Here is a 12,538-nt window from a genome sequence, read left to right as displayed (position 1 = left end):
AGAGAGATATACGGTGTAAATTCATGATCGGCGCCCAATCAGATTCGATAGGAACGGGCGCAGGCGGTTCGGAGTCCGTGGCCGGAGAAGGATCCGGCAGTTTAACAACACGACTCTCGTGCAAGGTAAGGTCGATGTTCGGCTTGATCGCCGCTGAGGGTAAGGCCTCCGTGGCGGGGTCCATCCACCCGTCCGCGGAAGGCGCAACTGGCTCCGAATTGAAGGTCGGAGCGGCTGCCGGTGCGATCTCCTTAACACTGTCCGATGGGAGAGCTAAGTCATACTCATCGTGACTGCGTGGCGCACAAGGCAGAGGCTCGAATCCATCGAAGATCAAATCTCCACGGATATCGGCTGCGTAGTTTAAGCTTCCAAACCTGACCTGGTGGCCAGGGGCGTAACTTTCAATCTTCTCCAGATGGCCAAGCGAATTGGCCCGCAGTGCAAAGCCGCCGAACACGAAGATCTGTCCGGGGAGAAAAGTCTCACCCTGGACTGCATCGCTATCGATGATAGTAGGATCCATCAAGCCTAATGGCGATGACATAGAGGAACTCTCAATGAAAGCACCAATGTCGGTGTCAAAACCGGCGGATCTCGGGTAGGGGGTCCCGAACTGTGCGTCTAGGCGGATGGTAACAGGAGACAAGGGACACAATGTTTTTACCCAGGTTCGGGCCCTCTCGATGGAGGTAAAACCCTACTCCTGCTTGATTAATATTGATGATATGGGTAGTACAAGAGTAGATCTACCACGAGATCAAAGAGGCTAAACCCTAGAAGCTAGACTATGGTATGATTGTTGTTCGTCCTATGGACTAAAACCCTCCGGTTTATATAGACACCAGAGAGGGCTAGGGTTACACAGATTCGGTTACAATGGGAGGAGATCTACATATCCGTATTGCCAAGCTTGCCTTCCACGCCAAGGAAAGTCCCATCCGGACACGGGATGAAGTCTTCAATCTTGTATCTTCATAGTCCGAGAGTCTGGCCAAAGGTTATAGTCCAGCTATCCGGACACCCCCTAATCCAGGACTCCCTCACTTGCTCTTATCACAAATGAGATTGCCGGCTTAGGAAGTGAAGAGATGACCGAAAAATTCATCATCAAGAAGATCCTAAGAGCCTTGGATGGAAAATACGATACCGTATGCACATTAATCCAAATGATGCCGAATTACAAAAATCTCAAGCCAACGGAAGTCATTGGAAGAATTGTTGCTCATGAGATGTCACTCAAGGATAAGGAGGAGCTCCATAACAAGTCAAGTGGTGCATACAAAGCCTCATGTGAAGCCCCCACATCATCAAGTGAGAAACAAACCTTCAATGAAGAATTGAGCCTAATGGTGAAGAACTTCAACAAATTCTACAAGAATAGAAGCAAAGCAAGAAGTTCCAAGTCAAGGTCCTACAATGACAAAATATCTTCTAGTCGAGAGCGAAACTGCTACAATTGTGGAAGACCCGGACACTACTCCAATGAGTGTACGGCTCCCCACAAGAGAAGAGAAGATTCTCCCAAAAGAAGAAGTAGAAGAGAAGAATCACCATCAAGGGAGAGAAGGAGTAGGGATGATCGATATGAACGAAGACCCTCTCGGAGAAGCAAGGATTCGGAAAGGAAGGACAAGTCATCAAGGAGCTACACAAAACGAAGACATCAAGCTCATGTTGGTGAATGGGTATCCGGCTCCGACTCCGACAATGACTTCGAGAGAAGCTATCACTCCGACTCCGAATATACTCAAGATGAAGGTGTTGCCAGTCTAGCACTTGTGTCAACCAACTCCTACGACATATTTGATTCACCAAATGAAGGAATTGGAAGATGCTTCATGGCCAAAGGTCCAAAGGTATCACACCCCGAGTATGTTGATTTCAATAGTGATGAAGATGACTTGTTAGGTGATGATGATTTACTTGTTGACAACTATAGTGATGAATACTATGATGAAACGTCAATTAATCATGCTAATCAAGATGAAACGAATGACAATGATAAGGAGAATATTGAGTCTCTAACTAAAGAACTAAACACTCTTAAGTTAGCTCATGAAACTATCTTAGGAGATCATCGAGAACTTTTAAGGACTCATGAGAAATTACGTTTTGAGAAGCTCAATCTTGAGCAAGAGCATGAGTTCTTAAAGGCAATCAATGATGATCTTCGCAAGAAAAGTTCTTCTTACATTGCCAAGCGTTTACTCTTATCCACTTACATGCCTCAAGTCAAGTCTAGTAACAAGAACAAGAAGGATTCTTCTTCTAGTAGTAACAATAATCATGCTAAATCCAATGTTGTTGCTTCTAGTAGTTCTCTTGATTCCACTAATGATTCTCTTAGCCAAGTTACACTTGAGCAAGAAAATAGCTTTGAAGGGAATTATAGAGAAAGGTGTTTACAAGAGCCTTGCCGGGAGTAAGCAATTCGAGGAAATTGTACGCAAGAAAGGAAGGCACCGGAAGAATCAAGGTATTGGTTTTGAACGAAAGTTTAATGCCAATGGAGTTGAGTGGGAAGAATATCAATACCCCAAGACGAAGTTTGTTCCTCAACAAGAGAAGTATGATCCTACTTCTTTCAAAGGGACACAAGCTCAAGATGATCTTCCACCACAAGACCACAAGCAAAAAGGCAAGGACAAGCTTCAAGAGGAAATTGATGCATTTGAAGAAGCTCCTAAGGCCTTGGTCAAGTGGGTTCCCAAGACTACATCAAGTTCCACTTCATCAAGTACAACTACAACTCCGAGGATTCCCATCAAGATGGTGTGGATCCCGAAGAAGAAGAACTAGAGAGTTCTTGAGGGTGACTCCGCCAACATATTTCACTCTTATCATTTTGGCAAGAACGAGTGCAATCAACTTCCACATCTTGCACCAGTTCAAGGAGTCACAAACCCTCTTGTTGGTAAGACAAGGGACAAGGTAACCTAAAGCTTTCATAGACATCATCTTGTGTGTGCATCACTCTATGTCTATGGATATCCTTGTTTGTTCCTTGTGGGACTAACCCGTGTAGGTATTGAAAGTGCAACTCACTCCAAAGGATAGCTCCAAATGATCTACATCAACATTGAGCATCCACATCTTCAACATCTACATGAAGTCATCATCGACAAAACCCAAGGTTAGTTCATCCCTCTTAGGGGGGATCTCACATCTAGGGGGAGCTTTACTCTAACAATTGAGTTAAAGCAACTCTAATGGTGTGAACACAACAACGCTTTATGTAAAAGTGGTAACCCCACTTGTGCTTAAACGATGAGTATGACCTATGATCAAATGTTCTCATTTGACTCCTAAGTCAATATACTCATATATAGATGACCTAGTCATCGCCAATTGCTTGATAGATGCTAGAATTGTTTGTGCATGCTTTGTCACATATTTCATTTGTCATTTTATTGTGTGAGCATGTTGGTTGCATAATTTACTCATTCGAGGACATCCACTTGTTGTTTTGATTGTTTGGTTTCCTTTTCTTTTGGCCAAGTGGATGGACAAGAATGCCTAAGAACCTTCTCTAGCTATCTATGCTTTTCTCGTCTCAAACTCTATTCATGCTACATCACAAAATTTGATCAAGTCAGATTCAAACCACTCTGTGTGAGGAGCACTCGGAGTCCCCGATTCGTCATAGACTTAAACTTCAAAAACTTCTTGTGTGTTTCGGTCTGACCGATTCACCCATTTCGGTCATACCGAGATCACTAAGTCGATCTAGGTTTTCAATCTCGGTGCAACCGATTTGAACTTTCCGGTCACACCGAGTTGCAATAACTGCTTGCAGTTATGCATCTCGGTGCCACTGAGTTGTTCCACTCGGTCACACCGACAGGGTCGGGCTATATATACCCATAGGCAAAATTTTGGAAATTTTCTCTGAACTCTTTCGCCCGCGCTTAGCCCGCTCTGCCTCCTGGGTCTTCGGATCGTCCTCCTCGTCGCCAGCCGCCTCCTCCCGCTGGTCTCCGCCGCCATCAACGGGAATCATCCCCGCCGTTTCCGCCATAGCGAGTTCATCGCCGAACTAGGGTATGAACTCGATCACTGTGCTATCCTTATCTGATTCCTAGCACATTGTGTTCGCCATGAATCTTGCCACGATTGAGATCATTCTATCCATCGAAAACACTCCGTAGTTTAGTCGTGAATTGAAAATTTAGGGTTAGGTTTCCGCCAAAACCATCTCGGGCCCACCAAGTTGTGGAACTCGGTACCACCGATTCGGCTTAGGCCATTGCACATGTGATTCTCGGTCTGACCGAGAATTGCAAATCGGTGTGACCGAGTTCAGGACTTTGTGAAACCCTAGCAGTCTCGGTGCCACCGAACTGTGACTCGGTCTGACCGAGTTCACTAGTTTAGGTTCCAACAGCTGCTTCGGTATCACCGAGTTTACAAATCGGTTGATCCGAAATGCTTTCTGTGGAAAACTAAAACTAAGTTTTTGACTCATTCTTTTGCAAAAACCTCCGCATTTTGTGATGCTCATCCACTCTACCTCATCTATAATCTATTCACAGGGTCTGCTGTCAGTGTTTGCAATATGTCTGATCAGAGTGACAGCCAGAACAAGTCAGAGGAGCAGGTTCACTTGAGTGAGGGCACTAGTCCCTCTAGCAGCTCAGATGATGACAGCAGGAGCACACCAAGCAATCTGCCAAAGGCTGCCACCAGGGCCAGCAAGAAAAGAACCTCAGAGTCAGAGGATGAGGACTATGTGGCTGAGAAAGAAGAAACCACCTCAAAGAGGAAAGTCCTGAAGAAGGAATATGGCACAGCTGCTGCCACCAAGCCAGGCATGAAGCAAAAGGTTCCTGCCAAGAGAGCTCCAATGTCTAAGGCCAGAGCATCTACTCAAGAGACTTTGGGATCTGCACCCAAAGAGCAGGTTGTGGCAGAGAATAAGAGGAAAGAGAGGGTTAAGAAGACCACTGCTAGAGTGCTTGGGAGATCCTCAATCATGAGAGATTCTGAAGAGGAAGAGGAAGACGATGTTGCACCAGCACCCAAAGCTCAGAAGCTTATGGGTGATGCCATCAGGGCAGGGGCTGTTCCATCTAAGCCTAAGACTGCTCCTAAGGCTATTGCTCCAGCTCCAAAGCCAAAACCAAAGAGGAGCACCAGGAACATCCCTGCTGAGGAGAAGAACAAGGCCCCAGTGCCTGAAGCTGAAATGGAAGAAGAAGATGATGAGTCACATGTCTTGAGGAAGTTGAAGCCAAAAATTCCAGATCACAATGATGCTCATCCAGTAGCTGAAAACATGAAGATAAGGAAGGACTCAGGATTGAGGCTATGGAGAGAGTCAGATCCATATGCCACCAGAAGGAGAACTGCTGCGGACTATAGGTTCCATACAAAGGAACAGCAGGACTTCTATGAGACCATCTTGCTTGACAAGAAGCCCATAGTGTGTGACATGAGATGGGCCGACTAGGAGTACGTCAGGGAGAATGATGAACACTATCCAGGTGTATATGACAGTTTCAAGGCTTGTGGAGTTGATGAGTTTGTGGCTCAGAAGCTCACAAAATGGAATGATGAGCTCATCATGTAGTTCTACTCCACAGCTCACTTCTACCCAGATGGAAGGATTGTCTGGATGTCTGAAGGTACGAGGTACCAGTCCACGGTTGCTGAATGGGCGATTGATCAATGCCCCAAAAGAGAGTGAAGATGACTTGGATGTCTATGCCAAGAAGAAGGATCACAACACCATGGCACACATGTACAAGGAGATCCCAGATGCTGCTCTTGAGACACACAAGTTTGGATCTGTACATTACCTTCTGTCAGGCTTGCCAACTATCAACTGGATCCTCAGGCACACTCTCTTGCCAAAGTCAGGTGATCACAAGATGATCAGAGGCCATGCAATTAACTTGCTTCACATCTTTGATGTCCCACAGAAGTTCAAAGTCATGAGCCTAATAGTTGAAACTATCAAGAGGACAGCTGCAGATCAGAAGAGGAGTTGTGGGTATGCCCCACAGATCCAGGAGCTGATTAACTCCAAGATGGGCACTGGCACATATCTGCTGGACAAGGAGCACCTGCCCATCTACCCAGAATTTGAGGACAACACTGTGGTGATGGATGAAAATGAACCATCTTCTGTGCACGCACAAGCCAAGAAGGAGAAGGCAAAGGCTGAAAAGGCTGCAAGGATGCCAACTACTGAAGAAGCATCTCAGTATCTTCTGAAGAGCAAGCAAGATCAGCTTGGCTACTTGATTGCCTCCACTCTGAGGATTGAGAAGGGACTGGCCACCCTACTCAAAACCAGGAGAGCTTGGAAAGGATCGTGGACAGAAGTTCTATGACTGGATGTGAAGGTAACTGAGATCCAGTCTGTTGTGGAGCAACTTCAGGATGATATGCAGGAGAGGAAGGGCAAAAAACCACTGATGCATTTGCCAGAGTGCCTAGAGCTCAGAGGTCTGCTGCGGTGCCTGTTCCAGACATCGGAGCCACTTCATCTGCACCAGCTACAGCTTCAGTGCCACCAGCTCCAGCACCTACTCCATCAGCTCCATCTACTTCGACTGAAGCCTTCGTTCTTGGAGTTATCCGGACACCACCACCTGAAGACCAAGCCTGAGAGACGATTTAGTGCTATGCATTTTCTAGGAACTTTTTGGTAACTTGTTGCCAAAGGGGGAGAAAAATGTATAGATCATAGGCTTCGAGAGAGAGCGTTGCTTTTTATTATCTCTTGCTTTGGTGGTTGAACTTTATTTGCTTTGCTTGTTTGAGATACTTGGATGATCACGTGTGTTTCATCATATGCTACTTTAATGCTTGTTGGATGACATTATCTTTTTATCCCTATATGATCATTCACTTTGCTTGGTGATGAGTGCATGTATTTAATTATTATCATTTTGAGCGCTCCACCAAGATGTATGTGACATCGAAGAGTAACCCATGAGCCTAACTCTTTGTGCATTTGCAGTCCAAAGCAAATCATAAACTATGCACAAAATTGTTGGAATATGCCCTAGAGGCAATAATAAAATGGTTATTATTATATTTCTTTGTTCATGATAATTGTCTATTCTTCATGCTATAATTGTGTTATCCGAAAATCGTAATACATGTGTGAATACATAGACCACAACACGTCCCTAGTGAGCCTCTAGTTGACTAGCTCGTTGATCAAAAGATAGTCATGGTTTCCTGACTATGGACATTGGATGTCATTGATAATGGGATCACATCATTAGGAGAATGATGTGATGGACAAGACCCAATCCTAAGCATAGCTCAAAGATCGTGTAGTTCATTTGCTATAGCTTTTCCGAATGTCAAGTATCATTTCCTTAGACCATGAGATTGTGCAACTCCCGGATACCGTAGGAGTGCTTTGGGTGTGCCAAACGTCACAACATAACTGGGTGACTATAAAGGTACACTACAGGTATCTCCGAAAGTGTCTGTTGGGTTGGCATGAATCGAGACTGGGATTTGTCACTCCGTATGACGAAGAGGTATCTCTGGGCCCACTCGGTAATGCATCATCATAATGAGCTCAATGTAACCAAGTGGTTGATCATGGGATCATGCATTACGGTACGAGTAAAGTGACTTGCCGGTAACGAGATTGAACGAGGTATTGGGATACCGATGATCGAGTCTCGGGCAAGTAACGTACCGATTGACAAAGGGAATTGTATACGGATTGATTGAATCCTCGACATCGTGGTTTATCCGATGAGATCATCGAGGAGCATGTGGGAGCCAACATGGGTATCCATATCCCGCTGTGGGTTATTGACCGGAGAGTTGTCTCGGTCATGTCTGCGTGTCTCCCGAACCCGTAGAGTCTACACACTTAAGGTTCGGTGACGCTAGGGTTGTTGAGATATTAGTATACGGTAACCCGAAAGTTGTTCAGAGTCCCGGATGAGATCCCGGACGTCACGAGGAGTTCCGGAATGGTCCGGAGGTGAAGATTTATATATAGGAAGTCAAGTTTCGGCCATCGGGAAAGTTTCGGGGGTACTCGGTATTGTACCGGGACCACCGGAAGGGTCCCGGGGGTCCACCGGATGGGGCCACCTATCCCGGAGGGCCCCATGGGCTTAAGTGGGAGGGGAACCAGCCCCTAGTGGGCTGGTGCGCCCCCCTTGGGCCTCCCCCTGCGCCTAGGGTTGGAAACCCTAGGGGTGGGGGCGCGGCAAGCCACCCCCTTGGCCGCCGCCCCCCCTTGGAGATTAGATCTCCTAGGGCCGGCGCCCCCCTAGGGACCCTATATATGGTGGGGGGGAGGGAGGGCAGCCGCACCCTAGCCCCTGGCCTCTCCCTCTCCCTCCCGTGACACTCCTCCCTCTCCCTGTGCTTGGCGAAGCCCTGCCGAGATCACCGTTGCTTCCACCACCACGCCGTCATGCTGTTGGATCTTCATCAACCTCTCCTTCCCCCTTTCTGGATCAAGTTGGAGGAGACGTCTTCCCAACCGTACATGTGTTGAACGCGGAGGTGCCGTCCGTTCGGCGCTAGGTCATCGGTGATTTGGATCACGATGAGTACGACTCCATCAACCCCGTTCTCTTGAATGCTTCCACGCGCGATCTACAAGGGTATGTAGATGCACTCCTCTCTCCCTCGTTGCTAGATGACTCCATAGATTGATCTTGGTGATGCGTAGAAAATTTTAAAATTCTGCTATGTTCCGCAACAGTGGCATCATGAGCTAGGTCTATGCGTAGTTTCTATGCACGAGTAGAACACAAAGCAGTTGTGGGCGTCGATATTGTCAATTTGCTTGCCGTTACTAGTCTTATCTTGATTCGGCGGCATCGTGGGATGAAGCGGCCCGGACCGACCTTACACGTACGCTTACGTGAGACTGGTTCCACCGATTGACATGCATTAGTTGCATAAGGTGGCTGGCGGGTGTCTGTCTGTCCCACTTTAGTCGGATCGGATTCGATGAAAAGGGTCCTTATGAAGGGTAAATAGAAATTGGCATATCACGTTGTGGTTTTGGCGTAGGTAAGAAACGTTCTTGCTAGAAACCTATAGAGCCACGTAAAAACTTGCAACAACAATTAGAGGACGTCTAACTTGTTTTTGCAGCATGTGCCGTGTGATGTGATATGGCCAAAAGGATGTGATGAGTGATATATGTGATGTATGAGATTGATCATGTTCTTGTAATAGGAATCACGACTTGCATGTCGATGAGTATGACAACCGGCAGGAACCATAGGAGTTGTCTTTATTTATTTATGACCTGCGTGTCAACATAAATGTCATGTAATTACTTTACTTTATTGCTAAAGCGTTAGCCATAGTAGTAGAAGTAATAGATGACGAGACAACTTCAAGAAGACACGATGATGGAGATCATGATGATGGAGATCATGGTGTCATGCCGGTGACAACGATGATCATGGAGCCCCGAAGATGGAGATCAAAAGGAGCAAATGATATTGGCCATATCATGTCACTATTTGATTGCATGTGATGTTTATCATGTTTTACATCTTATTTGCTTAGAACGACGGTAGCTTAAATAAGATGATCCCTCGTAATAATTTCAAGAAAGTGTTCCCCCTAACTGTGCACCGTTGCGAAGGTTCGTTGTTTCGAAGCACCACGTGATGATCGGGTGTGATAGATTCTAACGTTCGAATACAACGGGTGTAAGCCAGATTTACACACGCAATACACTTAGGTTGACTTGACGAGCCTAGCATGTACAGACATGGCCTCGGAACACGGAAGACCGAAAGGTCGAGCATGAGTCGTATAGAAGATACGATCAACATGAAGATGTTCACCGATGTTGACTAGTCCGTCTCACGTGATGATCGGACACGGCCTAGTTGACTCGGATCATGTTTCACTTAGATGACTAGAGGGATGTCTATCTGAGTGGGAGTTCATTGAATAATTTGATTAGATGAACTTAATTATCATGAACTTAGTCTAAAATCTTTACACTATGTCTTGTAGATCAAATGGCCCACGCTAATGTTGCCCTCAACTTCAACGCGTTCCTAGAGAAAACCAAGCTGAAAGATGATGGCAGAAACTATACGGACTGGGTCCGGAACCTGAGGATCATCCTCATAGCTGCCAAGAAAGATTATGTCCTAGAAGCACAGCTAGGTGATGCACCCATCCCAGAGAACCAAGACGTTATGAACGCTTGGCAGTCACGTGCTGATGATTACTCCCTCGTTTAGTGTGGCATGCTTTACAGCTTAGAACCGGGGCTCCAAAAGCGTTTTGAGAGACACGGAGCATATGAGATGTTCGAAGAGCTGAAAATGGTTTTCCAAGCTCATGACCGGGTCGAGAGATATGAAGTCTCCGACAAGTTCTTCAGTTGTAAGATGGAGGAAAATAGTTCTGTCAGTGAGCACATACTCAAAATGTCTGGGTTGCATAACCGCTTGACTTAGCTGGGAGTTAATCTCCCGGATGACGTGGTCATTGACAGAATCCTTCAGTCGCTTCCACCGAGCTACAAGAGCTTTGTGATGAACTTCAATATGCAGGGGATGGAAAAGACCATTCCTGAGGTATATTCAATGCTGAAATCAGTGGAGGTGGAAATCAAAAAGGAACATCAAGTGTTGATGGCGAATAAAACCACTAAGTTCAAGAAAGGCAAGGGTAAGAAGAACTTCAAGAAGGACGGCAAGGGGGTTGCCGCGCCCGGTAAGCAAGCTGCCGGGAAGAAGCCAAAGAATGGACCCAAGCCCGAGATTGAGTGTTTTTATTGCAAGGGAAGTGGTCACTGGAAGCGGAACTACCCCAAATACTTAGCGGACAAGAAGGCCGGCAACACTAAAGGTATATGTGATATACATGTAATTGATGTGTACCTTACCAGTGCTCGTAGTAGCTCCTGGGTATTTGATATCGGTGCGGTTGCTCACATTTGTAACTCAAAGCAGGAGCTGCGGAATAAGCGGAGACTGGCGAAGGACGAGGTGACGATGCGCGTCGGGAATGGTTCCAAGGTCGATGTGATCGCCGTCGGCACGCTGCCTCTACATTTACCTACGGGATTAGTTTTAAACCTCAATAATTGTTATTTAGTGCCAATTTTGAGCATGAACATTGTATCAGGATCTCGTTTAATTCGAGATGGCTACTCATTTAAATCTGAGAATAATGGTTGTTCTATTTATATGAGAGATATGTTTTATGGTCATGCTTCACTGGTGAATGGTTTATTCTTAATGAATCTCAAGCGTAATGTTACACATATTCATAGTGTGAATACCAAAAGATGTAAGGTTGATAATGATAGTCCCACATACTTGTGGCACTGCCGCCTTGGTCACATAGGTGTCAAACGCATGAAGAAGCTCCATGCAGATGGACTTTCGGAGTCTCTTGATTACGAATCATTTGACACGTGCGAACCATGCCTCATGGGTAAAATGACCAAGACTCCGTTCTCAGGAACAATGGAGCGAGCAACCAACTTATTGGAAATCATACATACTAATGTGTGCGGTCCAATGAGTGTTGAGGCTCGCGGTGGCTATCGTTATGTTCTCACCCTCACTGACGACTTGAGTAGATATGGGTATGTCTAATTAATGAAACACAAGTCTGAGACCTTTGAAAAGTTCAAGGAATTTCAGAGTGAGGTTGAGAATCAACGTGACAAGAAAATCAAGTTCTTGCGATCAGATCATGGGAGAGAATACTTGAGTCACGAATTTGGCACACACTTAAAGAAATGTGGAATAGTTTCACAACTCACGCCGCCTGGAACACCTCAGCGTAATGGTGTGTCTGAACGTCGTAATCGCACTCTATTGGATATGGTGCGATCTATGATGTCTCTTACCAATTTACCGCTATCATTTTGGGGCTATGCTTTAGAGACTGTCGCATTCACTTTAAATAGGGCTCCGTCGAAATCCGTTGAGACGACACCGTATGAATTATGGTTTGGGAAGAAACCTAAGCTGTCGTTTCTAAAAGTTTGGGGATGCGATGCTTATGTCAAGAAACTTCAACCTGAAAAGCTCGAACCCAAATCAGAAAAATGCGTCTTCATAGGATACCCTAAAGAAACTATTGGGTATACCTTCTACCTCAGATCCGAAGGCAAGATCTTTGTTGCCAAGAATGGATCCTTTCTAGAGAAAGAGTTTCTCTCGAAAGAAATAAGTGGGAGGAAAGTAGAACTTGATGAAGTATTACCTCTTGAACCGGAGAGTGGCGCAGCTCAGGAAATTGTTCCTGAGGTGCCTGCACCGACTAGAGAGGAAGTTAATGATGATGATCATGAAACTTCAGATCAAGTTGCTACTGAACTTCATAGGTCCACAAGAACACGTTCCGCACCAGAGTGGTACGGCAACCCTATCTTGGAAATCATGTTGTTAGACAACGGTGAACCTTCGAACTATGAAGAAGCGATGGCGGGCCCAGATTCCGACAAATGGCTAGAAGCCATGAAATCCGAGATAGGATCCATGTATGAAAACGAAGTATGGACTTTGACTGACTTGCCCGATGATCGGCGAGCCATAGAAAATAAATG

This window comes from Triticum urartu, chromosome 5 (genome assembly GCF_003073215.2).
Source record: "Triticum urartu cultivar G1812 chromosome 5, Tu2.1, whole genome shotgun sequence".
NCBI lineage: Eukaryota > Viridiplantae > Streptophyta > Magnoliopsida > Poales > Poaceae > Triticum > Triticum urartu.
This window is presented reverse-complemented; position numbering follows the sequence as displayed.